The sequence below is a fragment of the Schistocerca nitens genome, chromosome 6 (assembly GCF_023898315.1).
Source record: "Schistocerca nitens isolate TAMUIC-IGC-003100 chromosome 6, iqSchNite1.1, whole genome shotgun sequence".
Classification (NCBI taxonomy): Eukaryota; Metazoa; Arthropoda; class Insecta; order Orthoptera; family Acrididae; genus Schistocerca; species Schistocerca nitens.
In genome coordinates this window covers 366,326,227-366,344,906 of record NC_064619.1, presented here as the reverse complement: position 1 = coordinate 366,344,906, position 18,680 = coordinate 366,326,227, and the positions used below count along the sequence as shown (strand labels likewise).

General features: G+C 41.4%; 1 protein-coding gene across 1 annotated transcript in view; it reads left to right on the top strand.

Annotated features, from left to right (window-relative positions):
• Positions 1 to 18,680, top strand: part of LOC126263364 (dynein axonemal heavy chain 10) — a 1,742,213-nt gene that overhangs the window by 1,470,748 nt on the left and 252,785 nt on the right. The window lies entirely within an intron of this gene.

The following is an 18,680-nucleotide window of genomic DNA, read 5'->3' as shown; positions in this document are numbered from 1 at the left end:
TGATTTAAATACATCCAGGCAATAGCAGCATCACCTGGTGAGGGAAGACTTCTAGTCAGACATATGCATGGTGCATGTAGTATCAATGAATGTGCTGTCTGTGTGTAAAATGGGGAAAGCACGTGATCTATCTGAGTTGACTGACAGCTTACTGTGATAGCCTGGAGGCTTGGCACTAGCATTTTGGAGATTGCACAGCTTGTTGGGTGTTCGAGGAGTGCTGTGGTGAATGTCTTTAACACATGGCGAAGCCGAGGTGAAACCACATCCAGATGTCATGGGGTGGACGGCCACCCCTCATTACACATGTTGGACATCATAGGTTGGGCAGAATGGTAAAACAGGACAGGCACCAAACTGTGGCGGAACTAACATCAGACTGTAATGCTGGGCACAGTACAAGTGTGTGTGAACACACCAAACACTCCTAATGATGGGCTGATGACCCAAGCATGTGTCAGTGTTAACACCACGATATTGGCAACTATGACTGGAATGGGCAGGTGATCATCAGCACTTGACTTTGGCACAGTGGCAGAGTGTTTCATGGTCTGATGACTCCTGATACCTTCTTCATCATGCTGGTGGGAGGGAGACAAGCTGGCAGCAGGTCCACTATGCTCTGGGGAACATTCACGTGGGCATCCATGGGTCCAGTGGAGATTGTGCAAGCACTTTGATGGCCAAGGAGTGTCATACACATATTGCAGACCACATATAACCCTTCATGACAATCATGTTTACTGATGGCAGTGGCACTTTTCAGCAACATAACATGCCACATCACAAAGCCAGGAGTGTGGTTTGAGGAACACAGTGGCAACTTCCAATTGGTGTACTGCTTTTGCCCCCCCCCCCCTCCCCAACTCACCAGATCTGAACCCGATCAGATAAATCTGGGATGTCTCATAACTCCTCTCCTTGTAATTTAAAGGAATTAGATGACTTTAGTGTCCAAATGTGGTGCTAATTCTCTTCAGTGACCTACCAAGGCCTCATTGCTTCAATGCTATGACATGTTGCCTCTGTTATTTGTGTCAAAGATGGAAATACCAACTGTTAGGTAGATCGCATTTGTTAATAATAGTTATGTTTGAATATGCCTATTCTTCTTTTAAAGCTTAGTATAAATCAACAACTGAGACAGTTTTCTGGATTCTAGACTTGAAAACCAGCCATCCAGTACACTTCCCTGCTTGTTTAGAGAAATTGTCTTCTTCTTTTTTCATAAATGTTATCAGGTCACGGTTTTGGATAAGATGATGTTTTAACTTGTGTACAATATCTTATCAGAACCTCACCAATTAGCATTTATGAAACAAGATGTCTCTTTGATGATCTTTATGTGAATCAGCTTATTGATCATAATTCCTTTGAGATACCTCTGGATTCACATAGTCATTTATCAATAAATAGTTGTGTGTTTATTGTTGTACAAGGATGAGTCAAATGAAAACCTTAAATATTTTTTTAAATATTATTTATTGTGCAGAAGTGGTACAAAGCTGTATCAATTTTCAACATAATTTCCCCCGCACTCAATGCAAATCCTCCAGTGCTTACAATGTGCATAAATTCATTTAGAAAAAAATTCTTTTGGTAGTCAGCGCAACCACTCGTGCACTGTGTGGCATACCTCTTGATCAGAATGGATCTTCTTTCCTCCCATTGCGTCCTAGAGTGGTCCAAACATATGGAAATCACTTGGTGCAAGGTCTGGTGAGTATGGTGAATGAGGAAGACACTCAAAATGCAGGTCTGTGATTGTTGCAACTGTTGTATGGGCTGTGTGGGGCCTTGCATTCTCATGTTACAAAAGGACACCTGCTGACAGCAATCCGTGTCTCTTTGATTTGATTACAGGCCACAAATGATTTTTTTAGGAGATCTGTGTATGATGCACTGGTGACAGTGGTCCCTCTAGGCATGTAATGCTCCAAAATGATGCCTTTTTTGTCCCAAAAGAGAGTCAGCATAACCTTCCCTGCTTATGGTTCTGTTCGAAACTTCTTTGGTTTTGGTGATGAGGAATGGCGCCATTCCTTGCTCGTTCTCTTCGTTTCCGGTTGGTGGAAGTGAACCCAGGTTTTGTCCCCAGTAATGATTCTTGCAAGGTAGCCATCACCTTCTCGTTCAAAGCGCCTAAGAAGTTCTTCACAAGCATCAACACGTCGTTCTCTCATTTCAGGAGTCAGCTGCTGTGGCACCTGCAGACACCTTGTGAAACTGGAGCACATCATGCGCAATGTGGTGTGCTGACCCATGACTAATCTGTAAACTTGCTGCAATGCCACTCAGTGTCACTTGGCAGTATTTCTTCACTATGGCTTCAACTGCTGCAATGTTCTGTGGAGTCACAACTCGTTGTGCCTGACCTGGACAAGGAGCATCTTCCACTGAAGTCACACCATTTGCGAACTTCCTACTCCATTCATAGACTCGCTGCTGTGACAAACATGCATCACCGTACTGATCCTTTATTCATTGATGAATTTCAATAGGTTTCACACCTTCACTATGCAAAAACTAAATAACAGAACGCTGTTCTTCCCTGGTGCAAGTCGCAAGTGGGGCGGCCACATTTATACTGATACTGTGACGTTATGTGTGAATCTGCACTATGTTGCCACCTACAGGCCATTCTGCATGCTATTTGTAGCATGCTTACCAACTTACAGGATAACAACGCAAAATTTTGATTTGTTATTACAAATGTAAGGTTTTCATTTGACTCATCCTCGTATTGGGTTAACGTATTGACAGTATAACCATCTGGTCAACTACCAAAGCTGGTCTACATCAGAACTCCATGTAGTTCTTTGAACTGATAATTAGTGTTACCTTGCATTTTAGCAGTTGACACCTAATTGCCGCCTACTGCCAATGGAGTCCTTGCTGTCATGAAGTCAGCTTCCATGATGTAAACACTTTGTCAGATTGCTTGTCCTTGTCACCCAGAAAATACCTTAAGGCTCCAACTTCAGTGATGCAAGCACATTGTCAGATTACTTGACCTTGGCACTCACAAAATACCTTATGGCTCCAAGGCCCTTGATATATAACATGGGAGAATTTATCCTCTCGATATTGAGCCATTTCTGTTTCTATGTGGCTGTGTAATTATCTGTCTTGATGTTTATATTTCATAGATTCACTGTGTTCTGTAAGTACCATTTTGAAAATGATTCTACAGGGGTATGAAATGAGCAAGATGCATGTACAAAAAGTGAAGCACTGTTGGAAAGTGCAGTAATAATTAACTATCAATGAATACATTTAAACTATTTTGTATACTCGAGCTACATCTACATCTACATCTACATTTATACTCTGCAAGCCACCCAACGGTGTGTGGCAGAGGGCTCTTTACGTGCCACTGTCATTACCTCCCTTTTCTGTTCCAGTCACGTATGGTTCATGGGAAGAACGACTGTCTGAAAGCCTCCGTGCATGCTCGAATCTCTCTAATTTTACATTCATGATCTCCTCGGAAGGTATAAGTAGGGGGAAGCAATATATTCGATACCTCATCCAGAAACGCACCCTCTCGAAACCTGGCGAACAAGCTACACCGCGATGCAGAGCATCTCTCTTGCAGAGTCTGCCACTTGAGTTTGCTAAGCATCTCCATAACGCTATCACAGTTACCAAATAACCCTGTGATGAAACGCTTCCCTCTTCTTTGGATCTTCTCTATCTCCTCTGTCAACCCGATCTGGTACGGATCCCACACTGATGAGCAATACTCAAGTATAGGTCAAACAAGTGGTTTGTAAGCCACCTCCTTTGAAAAGACGCATGGAACTTCCGACACTATCTACTAGGTCATTTATATATATTGTGAAAAGCAATGGTCCTATAACACTCCCCTGTGGCACGCCAGAGGTTACTTTAACGTCTGTAGACGTCTCTCCATTGATAACAACATGCTATGTTCTGTTTGCTAAAAACTCTTCAATCCAGCCACACAGCTGGTCAGATATTCCATAGGCTCTTACTTTGTTTATCAGGCGACAGTGCGGAACTGTATCGAACGCCTTCCAGAAGTCAAGGAAAATGGCATCTACCTGGGACCCTGTATCTAATATTTTCTGGGTCTCATGAACAAATAAAGCGAGTTCGGTCTCTCATGATCACTGTTTCTGGAATCCATGTTGATTCCTACAGAGTTGATTCTGGGTTTCCAGAAACGACATGATACGCGAGCAAAAAACATGTTCTAAAATTCTACAACAGATCAACGTCAGAGATATAGGTCTATAGTTTTGCGCATGTGCTCGACAACCCTTCTTTAAGACTGGGACTACCTGTGCTCTTTTCCAATCATTTGGAACCTTCCGTTCCTCTAGATACTTGCAGTACACGGCTGTTAGAAGGGGGCCAAGTTCTTTCGCGTACTCTGTGTAGAATCGAATTGGTATCCCGTCAGGTCCAGTGGACTTTCCTCTGTTGAGTGATTCCAGTTGCTTTTCTATTCCTTGGACACTTATTTCGATGTCAGCCATTTTTTCGTTTGTGCGAGGATTTAGAGAAGGAACTGCAGTGCAGTCTTCCTCTGTGAAACAGGTTTGGGAAAAGGTGTTTAGTATTTCAGCTTTACGCGTGTCATCCTTTGTTTCAATTCCATCATCATCCCGGAGTGACTGGATATGCTGTTTCGAGCCACTTACTGATTTAACTTAAGACCAGAACTTCCTAGGATTTTCTGTCAAGTCGGTACATAGAATTTTACTTTCGAATTCACTGAATGCTTCACGCATAGCCCTCCTTACACTAACTTTGACATCGTTTAGCTTCTGTTTGTCTGAGAGGTTTTGGCTGCGTTTAAACTTGGAGTGAAGCTCTCTTTGCTTTCGCAGTAGTTTCCTATCTTTGTTGTTGAACCACGGTGGGTTTTCCCATCCCTCACGGTTTTACTCGGCATGTACCTGTCTAAAACGCATTTTACAATTGCCTTAAACTTTTTCCATAAACACTCAACATTGTCAGTGTCGGAACAGAAATTTTCGTTTTGATCTGTTAGGTAGTCTGAAATCTGCCTTCTATTACTCTTGCTAAACAGATAAACCTTCCTCCCTTTTTTTATATTCCTATTAACTTCCATATTCAGTTTAACACAGTAAAAAAATCAACAGAAAATATGCTAGTTGGAAAACTACTGCTGATTCCTTGGTCAGATAAAATAGCTGCTAATTATCACCTACAGTTGGCTCAACATTTATTATAAAATAACAGTTACCTGTGTTAAAATTTCATTTCATCAACAGCCTGTAAATATTTTGCAATTGATAATCTGGTCCCTTGTAGGCTGTATATTTCTGTTCTTTATTTAATTCATATGATCACTTAATTTCTACTTTGAGTCACTTTGAAGCACCTGAAATTCAAACATACCAACATAGAAGAGAATAACATAATCTACAAACATGATTTTGCAGATATAAAACATTACACAGATCACATTGACCCTACAGTGAAGCTGTTCACTGCACTGTTCATGTTGCTTCTTTGGTGTTTTTAATCAGTCCTGATGCTGCAAATGCGTGCTATCCACTCCAGTGGATACTCCCTCCTTGTGCTGTCCCCTGCATTCATTTGCAACCTCAGGACAGATTGAAAATGCCAAACAAGTGATGCTAACAACTGTCCATTGCAGTGGAAAACTGCACGACAGGGTTAACATGACCACTTGATAATTCTACTTACATGTGTGACATCAGTTTATGTACCTCAAGTTGTACATTGTGTACATCTTGGATTCATCTTACACATCTATGGCCACCCACTATACTCTACAAACACATTTGGGCAGAATCCAGACCATAATGATACATATCACACGTCATTTGACAGTAACATTACCATGAATACTCAATACATTAGTTAAATCTTGTATGCCAGCAAGTAATGTGATGTACCTCTTCCATTCTGCCATCAACAGTTCTGCAATGTTAGCTGTAAGTATATCTTTGACAATACCACAAAAACTGTTTGTAGTTGCCAGGATGCTGTATTCGTGTATTTTATACTAAGTATTCAGTGATCGAATGATACTTAAGCAAACATATTAAAATTTTTATACAATACATTGGAAGTGATGATGAGGAATGATGATAGAGTAGGAGAAATTGTGAAAGAGGGACCCTTGCACAGCAGGACATAAAATCAAGGCTAAGATGGTATGGACACTTTACGAGAATGCAAAACAAGAGGACTGCGAAGAAGATACATGAAATGGAGTATAAAGGAAATGACCAAGAGGAAGACCAAGGGATAAACAGCTGAAAGGCATGGAGGAGTGTGCTGAAAAAAGAGGTGAGGGCTGGGCCAGAGTGAACACAAAGATGGTTGCAAAATACGACTACTTGGTGAGTCTTATTTTCCAGTCACACCCACCCCGGGGCTGGAAACTGTTCAAGACGCTGATTATGGTGCTGCTGCTGCTGATAATAATGACAAAATTGGAAGTAATTGATACAATAACTACTACTTTCATTTGATAATTAAAAAGAAAGTTCTATTAATTGCTGGTATATCAGACTTAATTAATGTAGTGCATAATACACTGAAGAGCCAAAGAAACTGGTACACCTGCCTAATATGGTATAGGGACGCCACGAACATGCTGAAGTGCTGCAACACAACGCGACATGGATGGACTTGACTAATGTCTCAAGTAGTGCTGGGGGGAAGTGATACCATGAATTCTGCAAGGCTGTCCATAAATCTGTAACAGTATCATGGACTTGACAAATGGCTGACGTAGTGCTGGAGGGAATCCTGCAAGCCTGTCCATAAATCTGTAAGAGTATGAGGGGGGTGGAACAGCATGTTGCAAGGCATCCTATGTATACTCAATAATGTTCATGTCTAGGGAGTGTGGTGGCCAGCGGAAGTATTTGAACACAGAACAGTGTTCGTGGAGCCACTCTGTAGCAATTCTGGATGTGTGGGGTGTAGCATTGTCCTGCTGGAATTGTCCAAGTCCATCAGAATGCGCAATGGACATGAATGGATGCAGGTGATCAAACAGGATGCTTATATACATGTCACCTATCAGAGTCATATCTAGATGTATCAGGGGTCCCATATCACTCCAACTGCACATGCCCCACACCATTACAGAACCTCCACCAGCTCTTACAGTCCCCTGCTGACATGCAGGGTCCATGGATTTGTGATGATGTCTCCATAACTGTACACATCCTTCTGCTCAATATAATTTGAAATGAGATTCGTCTGACCAGATGACATGTTTCCAGTCATCAACAGTCAAATGTTGGTGTTGACAGGCCCAAGCAAGGTGTAAAGCTTTGTGTCGTGCGGTTATCATGGGTACACGACTGGGCCTTCAGTTCTGAAAATCCATATTGATGATGTTTCATTTAATGGTTCACACCTTGGCACTTGTTGATGATCCAGCATTGAAATCTGCAGCAATTTGTGGAAGGGTTGCACTTCTGTCATGTTGAACGATTCTCTTTAGTTGTTGTTGGTCCCATTCTTGCAAGTCTTTTTTCGGCTGCAGGGATGTGAGAGATTTGATGTTTTACCGGATTCTTGATTTTCATGGTACACTCATGAAATGGTCATACTGGGAAATCCCCACTTCATTGCTACCTCAGAGATGTTTATTTATTTATTTAGCGTATTGGCTAATGCAGACATATCATGAAATTACATATACATATGTACATATTGACACACAAGAAACTTAAGTTTGTCTTTACAACTGAATATCCAGTCCTTCAATCCAGCGCACTGCATCTGGAGTTGCTAGCAGGAAGTCCTCTTTGGCGCCGTGATAGGCTCGAATCCTGCATTCACTGACAATGTGGTGAACAGTCTGGTATGGAGCCCCGCAGTCACAAGCTGGATCAGGCAGCTTCTTCCACTTAAAGAGAGCATCCCTGCATCGCCCATGGCTGGTACGGATTCTGTTGAGAGTAGACCACGTCTTGCGTGGTAAGTCGAATCCACTTGGAAGTTTAGCACCTGAGAAGATGTTATGCAGGTGCACATCTGTCACTGCTTCCCACTGACCTTTCCATTCTTCAAGAGGTTTGAAATTCTTAGCAACCATGTCAGCAGCATCGCACAGAGTTGGATGACGTGATTTCAGTCTCTTGCGATTTAAAAGTGGCAGGTCGCTATGCACGGGTAGGTTAGAATTCCTGGAGATCTTGTGGAATTCTCTCATAAGGGCAGTACATCTGCGTAGATCAGGAGGCATTATACCGGTTAACAGTGGAAGCCAATAAACTGGAGTAGATCTGATTGTGCCAGATATTATGCGCATTGTCGTATTTGGCTGGGTATCAACAAGCCTTGTATGATGACTATTCATCCAAACAGGTGCACAATACTCAGCACTTGAGTATACCAAGCCCAGAGCTGAAGTTCGCAGGGTTGCTGAAGATTCCCAGGTAGTTCCGCATAGCTTATGGAGGATGTTGTTTCGAGTCCTCAGCTTTTGAGCTAAGTTAAGAAGGTGTTGTTTGAAGCATAGTGTACGATCCAGGATAACACCAAGATATTTTGGGTTCCAATTGTGACGAAGAATTCTGCCTCTGAAACTTACCTCCAGTTTTACGTTCGCCAACTGGTTATTTAGATGGAGGCAACACACTTCTGTTTTACTCACACTGGGTTGGAGTCTCCAGATTTTGAAGTAATTGTCTAATGCAGACAGGTCATTGGCTAAAATCTCTTCTGTTGTCTTCATTTCCTGGTGTTTGACGGCTAGAGCCAGGTCATCGGCATAGCAGTATTTTCTGGACGAAGTGTCAAGTAGATTAGATAGATATAGGTTGAACAGTAAGGGTGAGAGAACTGATCCTTGAGGCAATCCATTGTTCAGCTTCCTCTCCTTACTTATGTTACTTCCAGTGATTACCTGGAACTTCCGATCACTTAGCATGCTGTTAATCAGTCGAGCCATTGTTCTGCAGGGTATGATGCGGAGAAATATGTAGATAAGGCTTTCCCTTCACACAGTGTCGAAGGCGGCAGTTAGATCAACAAATGCCACAGATGTTTTCTACTTCATTTGGTATCCTGACTCTATGAAGGATGTGAGAGACAATACTTGGTCGCAGCAGCTACGCCCTGGTCTGAAGCCTGCCTGATCAACTGGAACATTCTCTAAGATAGCGCTACTTATTCTGTTATATATTAGCCTTCCAAAAAGCTTGTAGCAGCAGCTGAGTAGGGAAATGGGGCAATGGTTTTCTACCTTGTTGCTGGGTTTGCCAGGTTTCAGAACAGATATTATCTTCACCTTTTTAAACTCAGATGGAAGTTGACCAGTCAGCAGGATGTCAGTGAAGAATTCTGCCAGCCATTTCTTAGCTTTACCTCCCATATGGATAAGGAATTCTGGGTGGATACCATCGAATATAGGTGCCTTAAGAGGTTTGAGGTCCTTCAGTCCAGAGTCAATGTCTGGAACTGTGAAGGGATGGGTATACTCAGATGAGGGAGATGCCTTCTTTTTAAGGTCACGGAGCTGTCGTCTGATATGTCTTGTATGTTTCTTGTCAGGAGGTACTCTTAAGGTAGTAATGATGTGGGAAGCAATTTGGTCTGGTGTTACTTCGGAATTTTTTCTGCATGCTGGTGCACTCCTCCCAGTTTTCTCAGAAGTCTCCATGCTTTCCTGCTCAAGTGGGTAAAGTCCATAGTTTTGACTGTTTCTGCCCATTTCTGCCTCCGAGACATGTCCAAGCTGGACAATAGTTCCGTAGCTATCTCTGGGTCACCACTTTGCTGGAAGTATTGGTACAGTGTTTCACTTTCCTCATTCCATCCTGGAACATATTCTTTTCGGTATCCTCTTGGCATACACTTTTTAGCTGTTGCTGTTACTGCACCAATGAAGCGTTGATAGTTATTATGTGATGGAGGTATCCATCGAATGGTCTTATCCAGTTCCGTTGAAAACTTCATCCCGTCGGCTTTCTGGAAATTCCATCGAGCATGCGGAGTTGATCGTATGACAGGAACAGTGCAGCCAATTTGTATTATTACAGGTCTGTGTTGGCTGTGAGGAAAGGCAACTATCACTTTCCTTGTGGTGTTGATGGGAAAGCCAGTTTCGTTGCAACTAACAAAGCATAAGTCAGGATTTGAATCCTTGTCCCAAGCAGCTGACCTAAAAGTGCCTTGATCTTTGGCATCAAACACTAGATGAAGATTATTCTCTTCGATCCATTCTGCAAGCATGCTCCCATTTTCATCATTTTGAGAGTACTTCCAAAGTTCATGGTGACTATTGAAGTCTCCTATGTAAATTGCAGGATGTTCTGCTGTGTGTAGGACAAAATCGGGCCATGTTGTTTTGGGTGGTTTGTAAACATTTGTAATAGTAATGCCGTGCAATTGTATGACAACTGTATGTATATCTGCCTCCACACTTACAGAAATCAGCGAAGCTTCGTTTATGTTGTTACGGACATATGTAGCAATTCCATACACCTTCTACCTCGGAGATGCCGTGTCTCATCACTCACATGCTGACTCAAACTCCATATTCATACTCACTTAATTCCTGATAACTGCCATTGTAGCAGCAGTAACCAATCTAAAAACTGCACCAGACTCTTCTTGTCTTATATAGATGTTGCCAACCACAGTGTCGTATTCTGCCTGTTTACATATCTCTGTACTTGAATAAGCACACCTATACCAGTTTCTTTGGTGCTTCAGTGTATGTAACCATTGAAGGATCACTATATATGAACATAGAAGAAAACTAGTGATTCATAAAAAAACATGTAACTTCATAAAGCGTTATAAAGTTAAAAAGCCCATATTCTATAATACATGTTGGTATGAACCAACATATTTGTCATTTATTAGTTATAGTAAAGATACACATATTACATTTTACCTAAGAAACAAGTCTATTATACATCAAACCATGTGACAGTTTCAGATTTAGTCCATGCCTGAAATTATGATAAAACAAAAATTATGTTATTGTGAAGAATAAGCAAACATTTTGTAACAAACAAATATGTGTCTATACAAGCCCATCTAGTATTCTACCAAAAATGAGTGATCAACAATTGTAATTACGAAATTGCATGATGATAAACATAAAGAAAGATAAAGTATACATAATCAACAGTCCTTGTTGAATATACTATTGACCATGCAAAGATGCCAAAACATTCCTCTTGTTTCCACCAACAAGTCATTTGAATTAGCTAATATTTTCACTCAGAGCTTGTCATGTAAGAATTTTTACCAGTGGTTTCCTAATTATTTTGCTTGGTTACCATCCCCTGTCCCTTCAGATAAGTTGTTATGTTACCACATAATTTACTTAATGTTAGATACATGTACATGATCTTGAGAGAAATGTTTTAGCATCTTTGTGTGTTCAATGGTCTATTCTGCAAGGAGTGTTTATTATGTACACTTGCAGGCACTCTCTGTCATCCTTTTTGTTTATTATCATCTAATTTGTTATCTATAATTCCTGGTTACCCATTTTTGGCAAAATCAAGGCTGGCATATAGACAGGTATTCGATTGTTATAGAATGTCCTCTGTAAAAAGGTTCTGCTTATGCATCATGATAATACAATTTTAGATTTATTATAATCTGAAGCATGTACTAAATGTGATATTATCATGTTTTGGTGTATAAAAGACCTGTTTCTTAAATTATGATGTAATGTGTGAACTTTTGTATAGTTGATAAATGGAAAATAAGCCAGATCACACTGATATGAATTACAATATATTGGTTCTTTAACCTTACAACACTTTGTGAAATTATATATTTTTAGGAATTACTGTACTCTATAAAATTGCAATAGGTTTGCTTGTATGTTGTGTTCCACCACTGATTACATACTGTGCACTATATTAGTTAATAGTGGTACACCAGCAATTAATGGAGCCAATGGCCTTGCCGCAGTGGTAACACCGGTTCCCATCAGATCACCAAAGTTACGCGCTGTCGGCCTGGGCTAGCACTTGAATGGGTGACCATCCAGTTTGCCGAGCACTGTTGGCAAGTGGGGCGCACTCAGCAACTTGTGAGGCAAAACTGAGGAGCTACTTGATTGAGAAGTAGCTGCTCTAGTCTCGTAGACTGACATACGACTGAGAGAGCAGTGTTCTGCCCACATGCCCCTCCATATCTGCATCCAGTGATGCCTGTGGACTGAGGATGACATGGCGGCCAGTTGGTACCATTGGGCCTTCCAAAGCCTCTTTGGATGGAGTTTAGTTTAGTTTTAGCAACTAATGGAATGTGCTTCTTTAATATGTAATGGAATGTACCTCTTTAAATATCTTATGAAATTTGTAGTTATTTTATGAATTACTTCCTGTCTACAGTATAAAAATTTTGATACATTTTTTGAAAAAGTGTATTTGTGCCATTAGCTGTACAATTTTATGTTTATTCTGTAGAAGTTTCAATTGTTACAATCATCTTCAAGGATAAGACTTTAGGGTTCAAAAAATGACTACAGAATATCCACAAGCATCATAGCCAACAGAGAAATTGAAAAAGGCTATTTTTAAATCATAATACTTACACATTGTACACCTCTGGATCAGACATACATTTCCGTCAAATATGAGCCATACAAATGCAGAACATATATAATTGTCATAATAGACTGTTGTAACACTGTCCATATAAACATGCTCTGCCTTCGCACAATTACAGTAGTGTACGTTTGATGATTACTCCAGACTTAGTAACTCACACATTATAACTGTAAAAGGTACAAATGCCATGTGATTGTCAAAGAGATCAAGTTGAAATACATACACAGTATGAATGCCTAAAAGATTACAAATGTTCTTTGGTCTATCCAAAGATTACAGCAACAGAAATAACATGTTGTCCTTTCTCATAACAACAACATAAATATATAACATTTTATAATTAGTTTATGGACTTAAGTATCACAGAAATTGTGCACTAAACATCTTGAAAGAAAACAGTTGAAAGGACTGTAATGGAGAAGAACATTATAAACTGTTATACTATGTGATAGTTGCAGATGAAGTTCTTATGTATGTTGATCAAAAACACAATGATACTAAGAGAAGCATTGAAACCAGGCATAGAAACCAACCATTTGACCTGTCCATCCGTAAAACTGTGTTAAAGTGACAATCGAATCTTGTTAAAGTACCATTTGGCTCTTTTTGAAAACCATTAGCTGACAATAAAAGGTCTACAGAATGATCTCTGCTTAGGATCTGTAGACAAGTGGTCATATCTGTGGACATGTTTGTCTAGATGTATGAGTATTAGTTTACAAATGAGGCATTGAAGGTAAGCCGGCCGGAGTGGCCGAGCGGTTCTAGGTGCTTCAGTCTGGAACCGCGCGACTGCTACAGTCACAGGTTCGAATCCTACCTCGGGCATGGATGTGTGTGCTGTCCTCAGGTTAGTTAGGTTTAAGTAGTTCTACGTTCTAGGGGACTGATGACTTCAGATGTTAATTCCCATAGTGCTCAGAGCCATTTGAACCATTGAAGATAGCACATCCAATTTATTTGTTGTTTAATGGCATGGTTCAGTAAATAGTTCACAAATAAATGTAATTCCAAGGAATGTAACTTATAGATACTGTCATGCGATGTTTAATTAACAACCTTAAGTGGTAGGTTCCATATAACCCAGTAATCATGTGCCAAACTAACGTACACATGAATCCTACACCTTTTATGACAGAAGGCACAATACTTAGACCTCAAGTATCTAATGAGGGAATCCCAAATACACTATGATCTATACATTAAATCATCTGTTTTGACTATTATGAATGAGAGAAGTGCATGTTTACATGGTATTTGGACCTCAGGTGATAGGCAATATCTCAATTCCTGCATGGCTAAATCATGGTGTCAGGTATACATGGCTTGTATGCCTCAATGATACAGATACCTATACCATTTGTGCAACCACAAGGGAGAAGTATCTGTTGAGAGGCCAGACAAACTTGTGGTCTCTGAAGAGGATCAGTAGCCTTTTCAGTAGTTGCAGGGGCAACAGTCTGGAAGACTGACTGATCTGGTCTCTTAACATGAGCTAACACAGATTTGCTGTGCTGGTACTGCAAAAAATGACTGAAAGTAAAGGGAAACTACAGCGTACATAACAATTTAAGCAGCGGGAGGGGGGGGGGGGGGGGGGGGGGGGGTTACCTTCATAGTCTCAGAAGTTGTTGGTGTAGCATATGTTAAAATTCAGTACTAAGTTAGAAACCATTGTCTTTTTTTGTTTTGTCCAAAAAAATTCCTGGTATGCCTAGAGCACCATTTTGAAAAGGCTCAGCAATTTTTCGCAAGGGCGTGCAGCTCTACTGTTCATTTAAATGACAAAGGCATCATCTACAGTAAACTTTCATGAGATAAAATAGTCTCTCATTTAGATCTCCAGGTGACAACTAGTCGGGAGAATGTCATCATCAGAAGATACAAAACTGGCATTCTGCAGACTGGAACATGGAATGTTAGGACCCTTAACTAAGTAGAAAATGAATAATGTGTGTAAGCTATTACGAGCAGCATAATAAATGCAATCTTGCAACCAAGGTAGACACTAAACCAACACCCACAACATTACTACAAGTTTATATGCCAGCTAGCTCTCTAGATAATGAAGAGATTGAAAAAATGTATGATGAGGTAAAAGAATTTTTTCTGATGGTTAAGGGAGACGAAAATTTAATTTTGATGAGGACTGGAGTTTGTAGAAAAAGGAAGAGAAGGGAAATAGTAGATGAATATGGGTTCATGGGAAAGGAATGAAAGAAGTATTTTGAACAGAGAGTAATTTAATCATTGCTAAAACTTTGCTTAAGAATCATGAAGGGGGACTATTTCCCTGTGAGGGACCTGTTAACACCAGAGGATTTCAATTTGATTATATAATTGTAAGGCACAGATTTCAGAATCAAGTTTTAAATTGTAAGAGATTTCCAGAGACTGATGCGGACTCTGACCACAATTTTTTTGTTATGAACTGTAGATTAAAACTCAAGAAATTGCAAAAAAGTGGGAAATTAAGAGATGAGGCATGTGTAAGTTGAAAGAAAAGGAGGTTATTTAAGAGTGTCAGAGGGCACATTAGGCAATGATTGATTGCAACTGCGAAAAGGAACACAGTAGAAGAAGAATGGGTATCTTTGAGAGATGAAACAGTGAAGGAAGCATAGGCTCAAATAGGTAAAAAGACTAGGGATAGTAGAAATCCATGCATATCACAGGAGCTATTGAATGTAATTGATGAAAGGAGAAAATATAAAAATGCAGCTAATGAAACAGGTGAAAGGGAATACTAACATCTAAAAAATTGATGGACAAGAAGTGGCAAATACCTCAGCAGGAATAGCTAGAGGACAAATCGAGGGATATAGATGTATATCTCACAAGGGAAAAATAAGACACTGCCCATAGGAAAATTAAAAAGGCCTATGGAGAAACGAGAAGCAGCTGTAGGAGTATCAAGAGCTCAGATGTAAAACCAGTACTAATAAAACAAGGGAAAGCTGTAAGGTGGAAGGGTATATAGAGGGGCTATACAAGAGAAATGAACTTGAAGGCAAGCTATAGAAGGGAAAAAGGATAAAGACGAAGATGACATGGGAAATACAATACTGTGAGAAGAATTTTACAGAACACTGAAAGACCTATGTTGAAAGAAAGGCACTGGAGTAGATGTATTCCATCAGAACTACTAATATCCTTTGGAGAACCAGTCATGACAAAACTATTCCAACTGGTGTGCAAGATATATCATACAGACGAAATACCCTCAGATTTCAAGAAGACTGTAATAATTCCAGTTCCAGAGAAGGTAGGTGTGAATATTACCAAACTATCAGTTTAATAAGTCATTGCTGCAATATACTGACATGAATTCTGTTCAGAAGAATGGAAAAGCTGGTAGAAGCTGAGCTCAGCAAAGATTAATTTGGATCCTAGAAATGTAGGTACACATGAGAGAATACAAATCCTATAACTTTTCTTAGAAGATAGATTAAGGGAAGGCAAACCTATGTTTATAGCATTTGTAAACTTAGAGAAAGCTTTAGACAATGCTGACTCTTTAAAATTCTGAAGGTAACAGGGTTAAAATGCAGGGAGCAAAAGGCTATTTATAACTGGTATGGAAACCATATGGCATTTATAAGAGTCTTGGGGCCTGAAAGGGAAACAAGGGTTGAGAAGGGAGTGATAGAGAGTTGTAGCCTGTCCGCAGTGTTACTCAGATTGTAAATTGAAGAAGCAGGAAAGGAAACTAAAGAAAAAATTTGGAGAACAGACAACAAAGGACTTGGAAGAGCAATTGGATGAAATGGACAGTGTCTCGAAAGGAGGATATGAGGTGAGCATTAGCAGAAGTAAAACAAAAGTAATGGAGTGTAGTCCGATTAAATCAGGTGATGCTAAGAGGATTAGATTAGGAAACAAGACACATAAAGTACTAGATGAGTTTCACTATTTGGGCAGTAAAATAACTGATGAAGGCCAAAGTATAGAGGATATAAAATGTAGATTGACAACGGCAAGAAAAGTGTTTCTGAATAAGAGCAAATGGTTAACACTGAATATACACTCCTGGAAATTGAAATAAGAACACCGTGAATTCATTGTCCCAGGAAGGGGAAACTTTATTGACACATTCCTGGGGTCAGATACATCACATGATCACACTGACAGAACCACAGGCACATAGACACAGGCAACAGAGCATGCACAATGTCGGCACTAGTACAGTGTATATCCACCTTTCGCAGCAATGCAGGCTGCTATTCTCCCATGGAGACGATCGTAGAGATGCTGGATGTAGTCCTGTGGAACGGCTTGCCATGTCATTTCCACCTGGCGCCTCAGTTGGACCAGCGTTCGTGCTGGACGTGCAGACCGCGTGAGACGACGCTTCATCCAGTCCCAAACATGCTCAATGGGGGACAGATCCAGAGATCTTGCTGGCCAGGGTAGTTGACTTACACCTTCTAGAGCACGTTGGGTGGCACGGGATACATGTGGACGTGCATTGTCCTGTTGGAACTGCAAGTTCCCTTGCCGGTCTAGGAATGGTAGAACGATGGGTTCGATGACGGTTTGGATGTACCGTGCACTATTCAGTGTCCCCTCGACGATCACCAGTGGTGTACGGCCAGTGTAGGAGATCGCTCCCCACACCATGATGCCGGGTGTTGGCCCTGTGTGCCTCGGTCGTATGCAGTCCTGATTGTGGCGCTCACCTGCACGGCGCCAAACACGCATACGACCATCATTGGCACCAAGGCAGAAACGACTCTCATCACTGAAGACGACACGTCTCCATTCGTCCCTCCATTCACGCCTGTCGCGACACCACTGGAGGCGGGCTGCACGATGTTGGGGCGTGAGCGGAAGACGGCCTAACGGTGTGCGGGACCGTAGCCCAGCTTCATGGAGACGGTTGCGAATGGTCCTCGCCGATACCCCAGGAGCAACAGTGTCCCTAATTTGCTGGGAAGTGGCGGTGCGGTCCCCTACGGCACTGCGTAGGATCCTACGGTCTTGGCGTGCATCCGTGCGTCGCTGCGGTCCGGTCCCAGGTCGACGGGCACGTGCACCTTCCGCCGACCACTGGCGACAACATCGATGTACTGTGGAGACCTCACGCCCCACGTGTTGAGCAATTCGGCGGTACGTCCACCCGGCCTCCCACATGCCCACTATACGCCCTCGCTCAAAGTCCGTCAACTGCACATACGGTTCACGTCCACGCTGTCGCGGCATGCTACCAGTGTTAAAGACTGCGATGGAGCTCCGTATGCCACGGCAAACTGGCTGACACTGACGGCGGCGGTGCACAAATGCTGCGCAGCTAGCGCCATTCGACGGCCAACACCGCGGTTCCTGGTGTGTCCGCTGTGCCGTGCGTGTGATCATTGCTTGTACAGCCCTCTCGCAGTGTCCGGAGCAAGTATGGTGGGTCTGACACACCGGTGTCAATGTGTTCTTTTTTCCATTTCCAGGAGTGTAGATTTATTTGTTGGGAAGTCTTTTCTGAAAGTATTATAAACAGTTCAGACAAGATGAGAATATAAGTTTTTGAAATGACGTGCTACAGAAGAATTCTGGATGTTAGATGGGCAGATCACATTACTGATGTGGAAGTAGTGAATGGGACTGGTGAGAAAAGAAATCTATGCTCAGCATTTATTTGCTGAGTATGGGCCTGGTGATCCGGGGTTCATGAGCTGTGGACTGGAAATAGCCACCAGTCAACAGGAGCATGTCGAAACACTTAATATGATACACTTGGTTCATGTCATTGTGAATCTGGATAGATTTGAGGGCCCACATGTGTTGCATGAGGAAGAAAATGTTCCTGTTTCATTTTAACAGTGACATGAGGTAGTTGTTGCACTTGAGAGTCACAGTCCACAGGTGGAAAGAGATGAAAGAATGCAGAACTCATTGTATCTTATAGCATATGGCTCATTGTTCGTAGCGTGCACACAACACACAGTCACTGAAATAATGGATGAAAAGGTGAAAATGAGTGTGGGGTCGCCAATGAATGGTAATACTCTTTAGTTGTATGGCAAAGGAACAACAGTCATCAGCACAATATACATTGAAAAACACTTTTATTAGATAACTGAAGCATGTACACACTTAGCATGGACATTTAAGAGA